Genomic DNA, 11,962 nt, shown 5'->3' with positions numbered 1-11,962 from the left:
AAGCCTGCTAATATGATTTCACTAAGTCCCAAAAGTAAATGGAACTTGAGAATCACTCCTATTTTCTCTGGAGAGAATGAACGTGGGTTTGTCTGATAACATCCACTCTTCTGATATTATTTTATATCTTATACTCATAGTCAAGCCCTCTGAAAATCATAATGGAGAAGTTCTGGTTTATCAGGTTTTCTGCCAAGAGAGGTAGACAACGAGAAAATGTCCCATCCTCATCATTCTGTCATCATCATTTTTCACCCTGGCTCTCTTTTCTTTTTAACTTTTTTCTCTTTTATTTAGAGGCTATAGAGATTCCAAACTTGGAAATAAATTTTAATATGACAAACCTTTAGGCAGAACTTTTGGAGAGCTTTTTCATTTCATACTGTGATCAGTTAAGGAGCTGTTCATCTATTTCAATAATCCACTGGGCCAAAGCCAGGACACTAAATTCTGCAGAATGACATATTTTTAAGTCTCCAAATTCTAATATGGCTGTGCACCATTCTCTCTCTCTCTCTCTCTCTCTCTCTCTCTCTCTCTCTCTCTCTCTCTGTCTTCCCTAAGCTAGTTAAGCATTTACTAGAAGTGTAATAAAAGAGATAAATTACATGCCTATTTTAATCATTGATGCCCAGCTCTAGCTCAGCTTTTGAAAAACTATCTCCTTCCTTCTCCTTTGCCAACTGCCCCACCTGGCCAGCATTTGACTCATTTCAAACAAGTAGAAGACAAATTTCACCCCATTAAAACACACACACACACACACACACACACACACACACACACACACACACGACCAACAATAAATTATTGTCCTCAGAGGCTGCATATGGAATCCCTCACTGTCTAGAATCCATTCACTTTCCCATCCTCCCAGAAGATTATTCCAAATCATCTCTTATCTACTGAAACCCACCACTCCACCACTATGCTCACTACCCTCCCTACCAGATGATGACATTACTCCCTACTTCACGCAGAAGTGACCTTCCACAGACTTCCACAGCATATCTCCCACCTTCCCACCTACTAATGGATCAACTTCTCCTGTCTAAAAGCATGTTCCTGTCTAAAAGCATGCCCTCTTCATGGGTACCAGATCCCATCCCTTCTGTCTTCTCCAGAACTTCACTCCTGAATTCTCTTTCCCATACCATCCATTTTCACTGTCTACTAGATCATCCCCATCAGCATGTTAACATGTAAGTCCTCTCATCTTAGAAAAAAGAAATAAGTAAAACTTTATCTTCACTTGACTTCCCCCACCAACTTACACCTGAGTCCTTTGCTCCCCTTTATAGCAAGTCCCTTGAAAGAGTTATCTATAGACTCTGTCTGTCATTCCTCTCTTCTCACTATCTCTTAAAACTATTCCAGTCAGCATCCACCACCACTCCACTCCACCAATACTGCTTTTTTTTGGGGGGGGCGGTGTGAAGGGGGAGCTGCAAAAAGCTTTGTTTCATTTGGTCCAATGCATGGGAGAGGGCTCCAGGGTGGTTAAAAGAATGGCTAGTAGTTTCGGGAAGAGGTTCAGGTAAAAGCCAGAGACATCAGGGGGATGCAGAGGAGCCTCTGCAAGGCCTCTGGGCTCCAAGGGCTCCTAGTCGTGCTTGAGGTGAGCCTTTCAAAGAGATACTTGCACAGCCCAGCCTGGGGGGTGGCCAGCCTGCAGATATTAGTCAGGGGGTCGCCCATCTTCTTGATCAGTTTCACCTCCTCATCCAGGAAGTGTTTCCCCAGGAAGCCGCAGAGATGAGGTCTGTGCGGGTAGAACCAGGGCCTGCAGCTCCAAAAGGGCCTGGTAAAGGTTCTTCTCCAAGGCCAGGGCGCCTTCTCTGGCGTCCTGAGTTTTACCCCAGTCATCTTGGGAAGGCTTCTGCACGTCCTGGAAGAGGATGTGGCCACCATGCTTGTTTTGCAACTTTAAGAGATTCTCAGCACCCTCATGCTTCTTCTCCGACAACTCACGGAAGAAGTAGCCCACACCCTCCAGAGCCACATCATCATGGTCGAAATAGTAGCCCAGAGAGAGGTAGGTGTAGGAGGCCCACAGATGCAGGTTGGCCAGGCGATTGACCGCAGGTCTAACTCGGTGGAATAATTCTGACAAATTTGGGAGCTCGTGGTTGTTCATCAATAAGGAGTTAAGGTAGAAAAAATAAACAGTGCGTTGGCTGGTCCCAGAGGTGGTTCTGAAGGTGGTGACTGGATGAGACACAGGAGAGTGGTTGGAGGCTGGAAGAAGGGGCGTCCCTGGGTCTGTTCTGTCCAAACACTGTTGAGGCAAAAGACAGATCCAGGACCTCCGAGTGCACTGCTCAAAACTGCTCTTATCTCAGTCACCAATGACCTCCACATTGTTAATCAATGGTCAGTTCTTAGTCCTGTTCTTACTTGACCTATTAGTGAAATTGTATATAGTTTCTCACTGTTTCCTTCTCAAACTACTCTCTTCACTTGCCTACCAGGACATCACACTCTTCGTATTTTTCTTCTAGATCACCAGTGACTCATCTGTGTCCTTTGCTAGATTTTGCTCTTCTATGCAAGCCCTTAATGTTGGAACACCCCAAGGTTCAGTCCTTGTCCCTCTTCTCTTCCTTGTCTATCTTTGCTATCTTAATGATCTCACTGAGTCTCATAGCTTTAAATACTGTCTACATTCCGAAAGCTCTCAAATGTTTATTTTAAATCCAGAACTCCCTTGCAAACATCAAACTCATATATCCAACTGCCTACTCAGTAGGTCCTCTTAAATGTTTATATTCATGTCAAACTCAATTTAGCCAAAACTAAACTTGATATTCCCAGCACCCCTTCCTCGTCATGATCAATGGTGTAGAGGGCCACCTGGGAAGACACATGGGCATTTTCCTTAATTATCGTCAGCTGAACTCAGGGTGTAGGCAGAGACACGCCCTGGGAACATGCTTCCCCAATGAGGCTGGACATGTTAATCAGTTCTGACTTCATAGCAGCCCAGGTATCAGCAGGGGCGGGACTAGATATGTAAATCTAGGCCTATTAAATAAACGCGCTGCGTGGCTCGTGGCTCGGGTGGTCGTCGTTGCAGCCTTTCCATCAGAGAGGAAAGATGGTGTCCCACCCAGCCCCAGCTTCATGAATCTATTTATGCCTCTTGGTCTCTTTTTTTTTCTTTAATTTCTTAATCCCCAGCTCCTCCACTCAGCAACTGGACCAGTACCTTTTCTGTGATGACGCGGAAAAGAGAGAAATACCACTACAAATGGTAACTCCATCCTACCAATTTCTCAGGCCAAAAACCTTGGAATGATCTTTGACTTTAACCTTTCTCATTCAATACATCCAATATGTGAACAAATCCTTTTTGGTTCTAGATTTAAGATATATTCGAAATTAGCCACTTCTCACCACCTCTACACCTATCACCCAGTCACAAATAACTATCATTTCTTATTTGGAGCATTGCAATAGCCTGCTAACAGGACTCCTAGTTTCCACACTTGGCTCTTAACAGTCTACTTGCAATCCAACATCCAGAGTATTCTTAGAAGGTAAGACAAATCATGTCCCTTCTTTGCTAAAACCCTGTGATGACTCCTGTTTCTTTGGGGTAAAAGCCATAATCCTTGCAAAGGCCTACAAACTACAACCTGATCTGACCTTTCAGCTGCATCCCCTGCTTCTCTCCAGCTTCCTCATTCTGCTTTACATTCTAACCTCGTTGTTCCTCAAACATGCCAGGCTTATAGCTTTTGCTCTAGCTGTTCCATATGCCTAAATGCTCTTCCTCCAGCTCCTTCTTAGCTAACTCCCTCTCCTCCTTTATATCTTTGCACATCTCACCTTCTTGACGAGGCTCATCACACCGTGTAAAATTGTGAGTTGTTTTCCTACCTAGCAACACTCTCAATCCTTTTACTTCACTTTCTTCTCCATAGCTCTTATCACCTTCTAACAAACTTTATACTTTCCTTATTACGCTTCTTAGTTATTGTCTACCTTCCTCGGCTAGAATGTAAATTCCATGACAACAGAAATCTTTATCTTTTTTTTTTTTCATGAATGAATTCTAAATGCCAAGAACATTGTCTAGCACATAGCAGATACCCAATGAATATTTGGTGAACGAATGAGTGTAAATGCACTTAGTGACATAAACAAATCTTGCTATCATATGATTATGTGGGTCATATGATCTTGTAACACTGTCTGAAGCAGCCATCCAGTGATGGAGTCTGTTCCAAAAACAGCTAAACGTGAGGAAGGCCAGGCAGAAAATTCTGCTACTAGACCCAGTCTGTATTGAGAGTGTCCAATTTAGCCAATCCAGTTGCCTATGGATTGTAACTCAGCCTGTTAATCATACAGACAATAAAGATGTGTAGAAACCAAATGCGGAGAGAAGGCAGATAGTAGAAGTCTTATGCAGATAGAAGCCAGGAGGCAATTAGTCAGTAACAGATTTGGACAGAGGCAGAGAGAAGCCAAGACCCAAGAATGTTAGCCTGAGATTCTGTCTTTCACTGGAATACTGTGGTATTCTGAGTAAGTTTCCAGTTCTTCACAAAACCTGATGTTGACATTGCTAGGACTCTTTTCTTGCTTCTCTATCCTTATAATAAATCCCCATCAACTCAGGCAACCTGACTGCATCTTTGTTTCTTACAACCTAAAACTGCTAATTAATGCACAGTTGTATTGACTTCCTTATACTGACCTTGCTCTGTGTAAAATGCTGAAGCAACTTTCAACTCAACACCAAGAGGTAGGGAAATGGGGTGAATGACTGTGAGCTCTGGAGCCAGGCTGGGTTTGAATCCCAGCTCTGCCACTATCCAATTGTATGAGCTTCGTTAAGTTACTTAGCCCCGTGGTCGGCAAACTGCAGTTCTTCCACAAAATACCACGGCCTGGGCGAGTCTATTTTGAAGAAGTGGCATTAGAAGTTTAAGTTTAAAATATTTGGCTCTCAAAAGAAATTTCAATCGTTGTACTATTGATATTTGGCTCTGTTGACTAATGAGTTTGCCGACCACTGACTTAGCTCCTTATGCCTTGGTTTCTTTATTTGTAAAAATGAAACTATATTAATATATATTTTGAAATTTATTGTGAGGATTAAAACTAGAAGATACATGTAACATGCTTAGAACCGTGTCTGGAATGCATTGGATGCTCAGTAAGTATTAGTTACTATTATTATCTAGAGAAGTGCTATCCAATGAAAAATTATATATATAATTTTAAAATTTTAGTGGTCACACTTAAAAATGGTACATGGAAATAGGTAAAGTTACTTTTAATAATATATTTTATTTATCCCAATATCCAAAATATCATTTCAACATATAATCAATATAAAAATCATTAATGAGATATTCTATACTTTTGTTTTTGTATGAATTCTCCAATGAGTGTTTTACACTTACACTACATCTCAAACCAGACTAGACATATTATTAAGTGGTCCAGAGACACATGCAACTAGTAGCTACAACAGAGGAAACTCATGGGAAGTACCCCTTTCTGTCTTTCTAGAACCTATATTCTAGGTGACACTAGCTGCTTACAATACATGCCATTTTCTTTAAAGTTGAGGTAGAGGTCCCAAGATTCAGCCCACCATCAGTGTCAGAAAGAGAAAATGAATGGGGAGTTTGAGTTGATAAAATCTTACACCTAATCTCTCCGAGTGAACCAGATTAATCCATCCTTCTCCTAAGACATCACCCATTTCTTCTTTCAGTGAGCACATTGATGCTGGCAATCTGCCATCATTCATTCTTCCCAAATGTTTCTTTCCTGCATTTGATTCATGTCTCGATTTATATATTGATTTCTATTTTCAGTCTCTTTCTCTTGCTTTTTTTCATTATCATCATTTTCTGGAAATGAGATATGGAATCAGATGACAGCTGGGTAAGGGAGAGGTCAGAAAGGAGAGCTAAAGGAACCATTTTGATGGTGGGAGTATGAGAATTTATGTGTGGAGTGGTGAGAAGATGAATCCTTCCATTTTTTTTCCATCTTTACTGCCCCTCCTTCATCCTGGACTATGGCAACAGCCTCTTGACGAGAATGTCAGAAACTCCAGGGCTAAATTTTTACCTTTTTTGTTTAGCTCACTATCTGCAGTGACTAGAATAATACTGGTACATAGTAAACACTGGTTAAATAGTTAGGGAAGGGAGGGAGAGATGAAAGACAGTTTCCTCTTGGTTTTCCTTTAATTCATTCTTCATTTCCTTTTTGTTAATGCTCAAACTCAATGCTATAACCAGAAACACCATGCTTGATCTTGCCCCAGGCTTATATCTTCTACCTTATTTGACTCATTTCCGCCCATGCGCTCCCTCCCCCGCACCACTACTCTCCAACCAAACTGCCTCTTTTTAATTCCTTGGACTAGCTGAGATCACCACTGCCTTGGAGTGATTGTTTTGCCATTATCAAGGTCTGGAATGCTCTTTAATGAATGTCTCATTATTTTTGAAGTTGAATATTAAACATTACTGATTAAAACAGACCTTCTCTGATCCCTATTGCCATTCATTGTTCTTTATGAATAGCTATTTGTTACCTTTTGTTAGATGCTCTCATTTTATAATTATGTATTTATGGATTACCTACTTATTAGCCTACATGCCTCCATTGCCCACACCCACCCAATAGTGAGCTCCATGGAGGACAGGCACAATGTCTATTTCATTCACCTTTGCATACCTAATACCTAGTATAGTGCCTGATACATATTAAATTCTCAATCCATAAGAGCTGAATATATGAAACCGTTCCATGACATACAGATGATTTCTCTGGATTAATTTACTTTATCATTTCCTTTAACTTTTTGTCTGAACCATTTTGAAAATGTGGGACACATTCTAAAGCGATGGCACCACCCTAGCCGGTTTGGCTCAATGGATAGAGCATCAGCTTGCGAACTGAAAGGTCCCAGGTTTGATTCCGGTGAAGGGCACGTGCCTGGGTTGTGGGCTCGATCCCCACTGGGAGACTTGTGGGAGGCAGCCGATCCATGATTCTCTCTCATCATGGATGTTTCTATCTCTCTCTCCCTCTTCCTTCCTCTCTGAAATCAATAAAAATATATTTTTAAAAATAAAGCGATGGCACCTGGATGTCCTATTTGCCTGGGAGGAGCACCACTGCTGGAATTCCTCCAGCAAGAGTGATAGTTCAGCAAGGCATAGTCTGCCTCTGGTGTGATGCTTCACTAGCTGCGGAGAAAATTTCCAGTGGCATGATTCAATCCCCAAAATGGGTCACCCTGAAGCCAAACAGACATTGTTCTGAGAGATTCATGTCTTTATTGATGAGAAATCTACTTAAGTGAGAAACCACTGAATCCTAGAATAAGGCACCACATGGGTATTCTAACAGAGAAGCAATGAAGATCAGGGCTTTACCACCTTTTTCTCCCGTCATTAAAATGTTTTGTTCCTTAGCAACATAACAACTCATTTTTCAACACCATTTACAATATGCCAGTCACTCTGCTAAGTCCTTTACATGCATAACCTCATGTAATGCTCACAACAACCCTATAAAGTTGAGATTATAATTATATTGATTTTACAGACAAAGAAAAATGGTAACTTGCCCATGAATATTCAGCCGTTTAAATTGCAAGGCTAATATTTAAAAACAAGTCTAATAATCCCAGTGTTGATGGCTCTGTGCTTTTTGTCTAGCATTCTGGAATTTGTAATGACAGTTGGAAGATGGCAGCTTGAATACAGATGGTGAGAAAGTTTCCTTCAGCCACAGGACTCATGCTGATCGTGAGAGGGTTGACGTAACTACTTGGGTGGTATACAATGGATGTTGACAGCATGTTGTTGTCCCTCCCTAGAATGGGACACATTTTCTATCAGAGAGCAGCAGGATTGAAAGCCACAGGAATCTGAGAGGCTATAGAAGCCAAGTGGGACCTCTGAGCAAAATGTCTATACTATTGTTGCAGGCAGATCTCAGTCTAGCAATTCTGACCCGTGCTCCCCTACTGCAGCCCTTTTCAGAATATCCTCTTCCTGTTCAATTGTCCCTCTTTTCCTAGCCCAGTGACACTTCTATAGAAGGCCTAGTGGACAGCTGAAATGTTACCAAAATAGATCAGAAATCAGTTCTCCTACAATAAAGCATCAGACAGCCCTAAAATTGTCAAAGCATGGAAGGGGTTTTATCCCAAAACTATATTTCTGTGACCACTTGAGAAATATTACTTGCATGCGAATCTAATGGCTGGAACCCAGACTTGATCTGAGTTCTACCTCTAATAAATAGGATCATAGAATTCTTTAGTTTGGTGGTCCCTAATTGATCCCTGTCATACTGCTGGCATGCAGAGAAGAAATCACAATATTCAGCACTGTTTGGGTCATGTGACTAATCTTAAGATACCTGATATGGGTTGAATTATATCTCCTCCCCTGCCCCGAAATATGTTGACATCCTAGCCCCTAGTACCTGTGAATGTGACCTTATTTTTGCAGATAATCAAGTTAAGATGAGGTCATTAGGGTGGGCCCAAATCCAATATAATTGATGTTTTTATAACGAGGGGAAATGTGGACACAGGAGTACCATGTGCAGATGAAGGCAGAGATTGGGGTGATACAGCTGCAAGCCAAACATCAGAGATGACCAGCGAAGTTTGCAGAAGTTTAGACAGAGGAATGGAATAGGTTCTTCCTGTTTCATGAAGGAACCAACCCTGCCAACATCTTCACCTTGAACTTCTTGCATCCAGAACTGTGAAAAATACACTTCTATTGTTTAAGCCCCCCAATTTCTGGTACTTTGTGACAGCAATCATATCACACTAAGACAATTTTAAAATAAATTTAAAATTAATTTGAGAGAGAGAGAGAGAAGAAGGGGGAGAGAGGGAGAGAAAGAGAGAGAGAGAAACAATGACTTGTTGTTCCACTTATTTATGCATTCATTGGTTGCTTCTATATGATATGTGCCTTGACTGGGGATTGAACCTGCAAACTAGGTCCTGTGCACGGTGTATCAGGACAATGCTCTAAACCAATGGTCGGCAAACTCATTAGTCAACAGAGCCAAATATCAAATACAAGGATTGAAATTTCTTTTGAGAGCCGAAAACTGACTTCTGCGCATGGGACACGAAGTTTCAATTGCCTTGTACGTGCGTGCCCACACATGGTATTTTGTGGAAGAGCCACACTCAAGGGGCCAAAGAGCTGCATGTGGCTCGCGAACCGCAGTTTGCCGACCACTGCTCTAAACAACTGAGCTACCCGGCCAGAGCCAATACCCAAATATTTTGAGAAAGCATTTTGGTAATAAGAGTCATAGGATAGGATCTGGAAGAAAAATAACAAAAAATCTGCAAAAACAAAACAAACAAACAAACAAACAAAAAAACCCAAGAAGCAAGAAATCAGGAGAGAAGACAGATTAAAGATTTGAAAAAGAATAAATAAATTAATTTTAAAAAGCAGTCTGTGGTACATTTACACAATGGAATACTATGCAGCTGTAAAAAAGGAGGACTTTTTTACCCTTTGAGACAGCATGAGGGACCTGGAATATATTATACTAAGTGAAGTAAGCCAATCAGAAAAAGACAAGTATCACATGATCTCACTCATATGTGGAATCTAATGAACAAAATAAACTGACGAACAAAATAGGTCCAGAGACATTGAGGCATGCAACAGACTGATGTATTCCAGAGGGAAGGGGGGAGGAGAAGAGATCAACCAAAGAATTTATATGTATACTAGTGGCCCATTGCAGGAAGATTCCTGCAAGCAGCCGCCGCAGACTTGCGCACCACCACCACCCGCCGCTGCCAGCGCACCGCCAGCATTGATGCCATTGCGGCCACCACAGCCTCGCGCGCCGCCACCACCTGCCCCGCCCCACCCCGCCCACCACCGCCATTGCGGCCGCCGCCTCCCGCGCTTTCCCTCTGGCAGCCGTCTTGCTTTCCGCTTTCCCTCCTTCTTCCTTCTATGCTGTCTTCAGTCTTCACTCCTCCCTCCCTCAGCATATGCAAATTAACCACCATCTTTGTTGGGTTAATTTGCATACTCGCTCTGATTGGCTGTGGGCATAGCGAAGGTATGGTCAATTAGCATTTTCCTCTTTTATTAGTGTAGACTAGAGGCCCAGTGCATGAAATTCATACACTGGTACGGTCCCTAGCAGCTACCAAGTACTTTCTCCCTTCCCCTGGCTGTCGGCCACCTGCTGCCGCTGGCCAGGGTCTCTCTCCCTCCCTCCCTCTAGCCATCCCGACCCCTGGTTGAACCCTCAGACAATCTGCATACTATGTTTTTATTATATAGGATATGCATAACCCATGGGCACAGACAATAGTGCAGTGAAGGTCTGGGGAGGGGGCAGGGTGAAAGGGGTTAATGGGGGGGAAGGACATCTATAATACTTTCAACAATAAAGATAAATATTAGAAAATTAAAAAAGCAGATCTACCATTCTTTCTCTTTTTGTTGTTGTTTTTGTTTTTTTCTCTTTTCTTGTGTTTTGTTTTGTTACAATAATCCCTCTCCAATAACAGATTCCCTAATGGAAGAATCTGTGGGAATTTGCTTCTGTGTACCTTTAAGCAATAGCAAACATGTCAATGCCAGTTTAAATCTATCATTTAAAATACCAGTATATGTCAACCCTATTAGGATAAATAGGAAAACAGGAAATGAGGAGGTACAAAAGGAAAAGAGAGGAGGAAAAGCAGATAGCAGAGAAGTGAAAACATTTAGTATTAAAATTGACAAAACAAGGACGACAAAGGAAAGTGTGTCCTAGAACTGGAAGCACATGCTGTTGGTAACTCTCAGGGAAGGGATCTGAGATCTTTTAAAGGGGAGCAGATGGCAGGAGGGAAAGGAGGCAGGAGTCAATTTCTCAAGATATAGATTCCTAAAGGAGGGCCATTTACTCACACATAAACGCAGAGCTGGCTCTTGCACAGGCCACAAAGCACTGCATACTTGCCTGTAATATAAGTAACCTGCTGGAGAGAGAGGTCTTGCAGCACCCAGAGAACAGAGGATGATAAATGCAAATGAATAGGGACATTCTTATTTTAATAATTTAAAGTGTCTGGAGTAAAATTAATTTTCTTATGTAAATTCTTGGCTAGTAGAATGCAAATGCCAGCATTTCTCTAACACCCCAAAGTGAACACTCTCTCATATACTTCAGGAAAGGTGGGTTTATTTCATTTCTTCCTCTAAGTTAGTTCTGTGCTGCAGCTGCTTCTCCACAACACGCTGCTCCCTCCTGGGTCTCATGACTGAACAACCATCGACTTCTATTGACCAGCAGCCACTGGTCACTGGTGTGAATGCCTGGCCTTCTAACCTTCCTGCTGTGATGTCTCCTCCTGGGCACCAGCCAGTGGTGACTGAGCAGGCCACACTTCCCACACCCCCTCTTTCTATTCCCCAGGATTGCACCACCTGGTTCAAGGCTGCTGGGATTTTACAACACTGAAGGAAAAGGATTACTATAAAAGAATGGAGATGCTTTTAAACTGTGTGTTTTATAGAAAAAGCTCAAAAAAAAAAGAGAGAAGCATTTGACATGTGGTCTCCTTGAAGCCACAACTCAGTTCCTAACTTTACTTCCCTGTCCACAATGTGCTCTCCTCTAACCAAATGTCTCCTTTTGTTCAACATGCAACCATTAGCCCGGCTGGTGTGGCTCAGTGGTTGAGTGTCGACCTATGAACCAGGAGGTCATGGTTCAATTTCCAGTCAGGGCACGTGCCCAGGTTGTGAGCTCAAATTCTAGTAGGGGGCATACAGGAGGCAGCCAATCAATGATTCTCTCATCATAGATGTTTCTATTTCTCTCTTCTTCTCCCTTCCTCTCTGAAATCAATAAAAATATATTAAAATATATAAATAACTAAAAACAACAAACTTTAAATATTAAAAAAATGCAACAATTAAAT

General features: G+C 41.9%; 1 pseudogene; it reads right to left on the bottom strand.

Moving 5' to 3' along the window:
* Positions 1–1,623: 1,623 nt before the first annotated feature.
* LOC129149978 (ferritin light chain-like) lies at positions 1,624–9,859 on the bottom strand (annotated as a pseudogene).
* Positions 9,860–11,962: the final 2,103 nt, after the last annotated feature.

The sequence above is a fragment of the Eptesicus fuscus genome, chromosome 8 (genome assembly GCF_027574615.1).
Source record: "Eptesicus fuscus isolate TK198812 chromosome 8, DD_ASM_mEF_20220401, whole genome shotgun sequence".
Classification (NCBI taxonomy): Eukaryota; Metazoa; Chordata; class Mammalia; order Chiroptera; family Vespertilionidae; genus Eptesicus; species Eptesicus fuscus.
The sequence above is the reverse complement of the archived record's forward strand: the minus strand, read 5'-3'. Positions and strand labels throughout refer to the sequence as shown.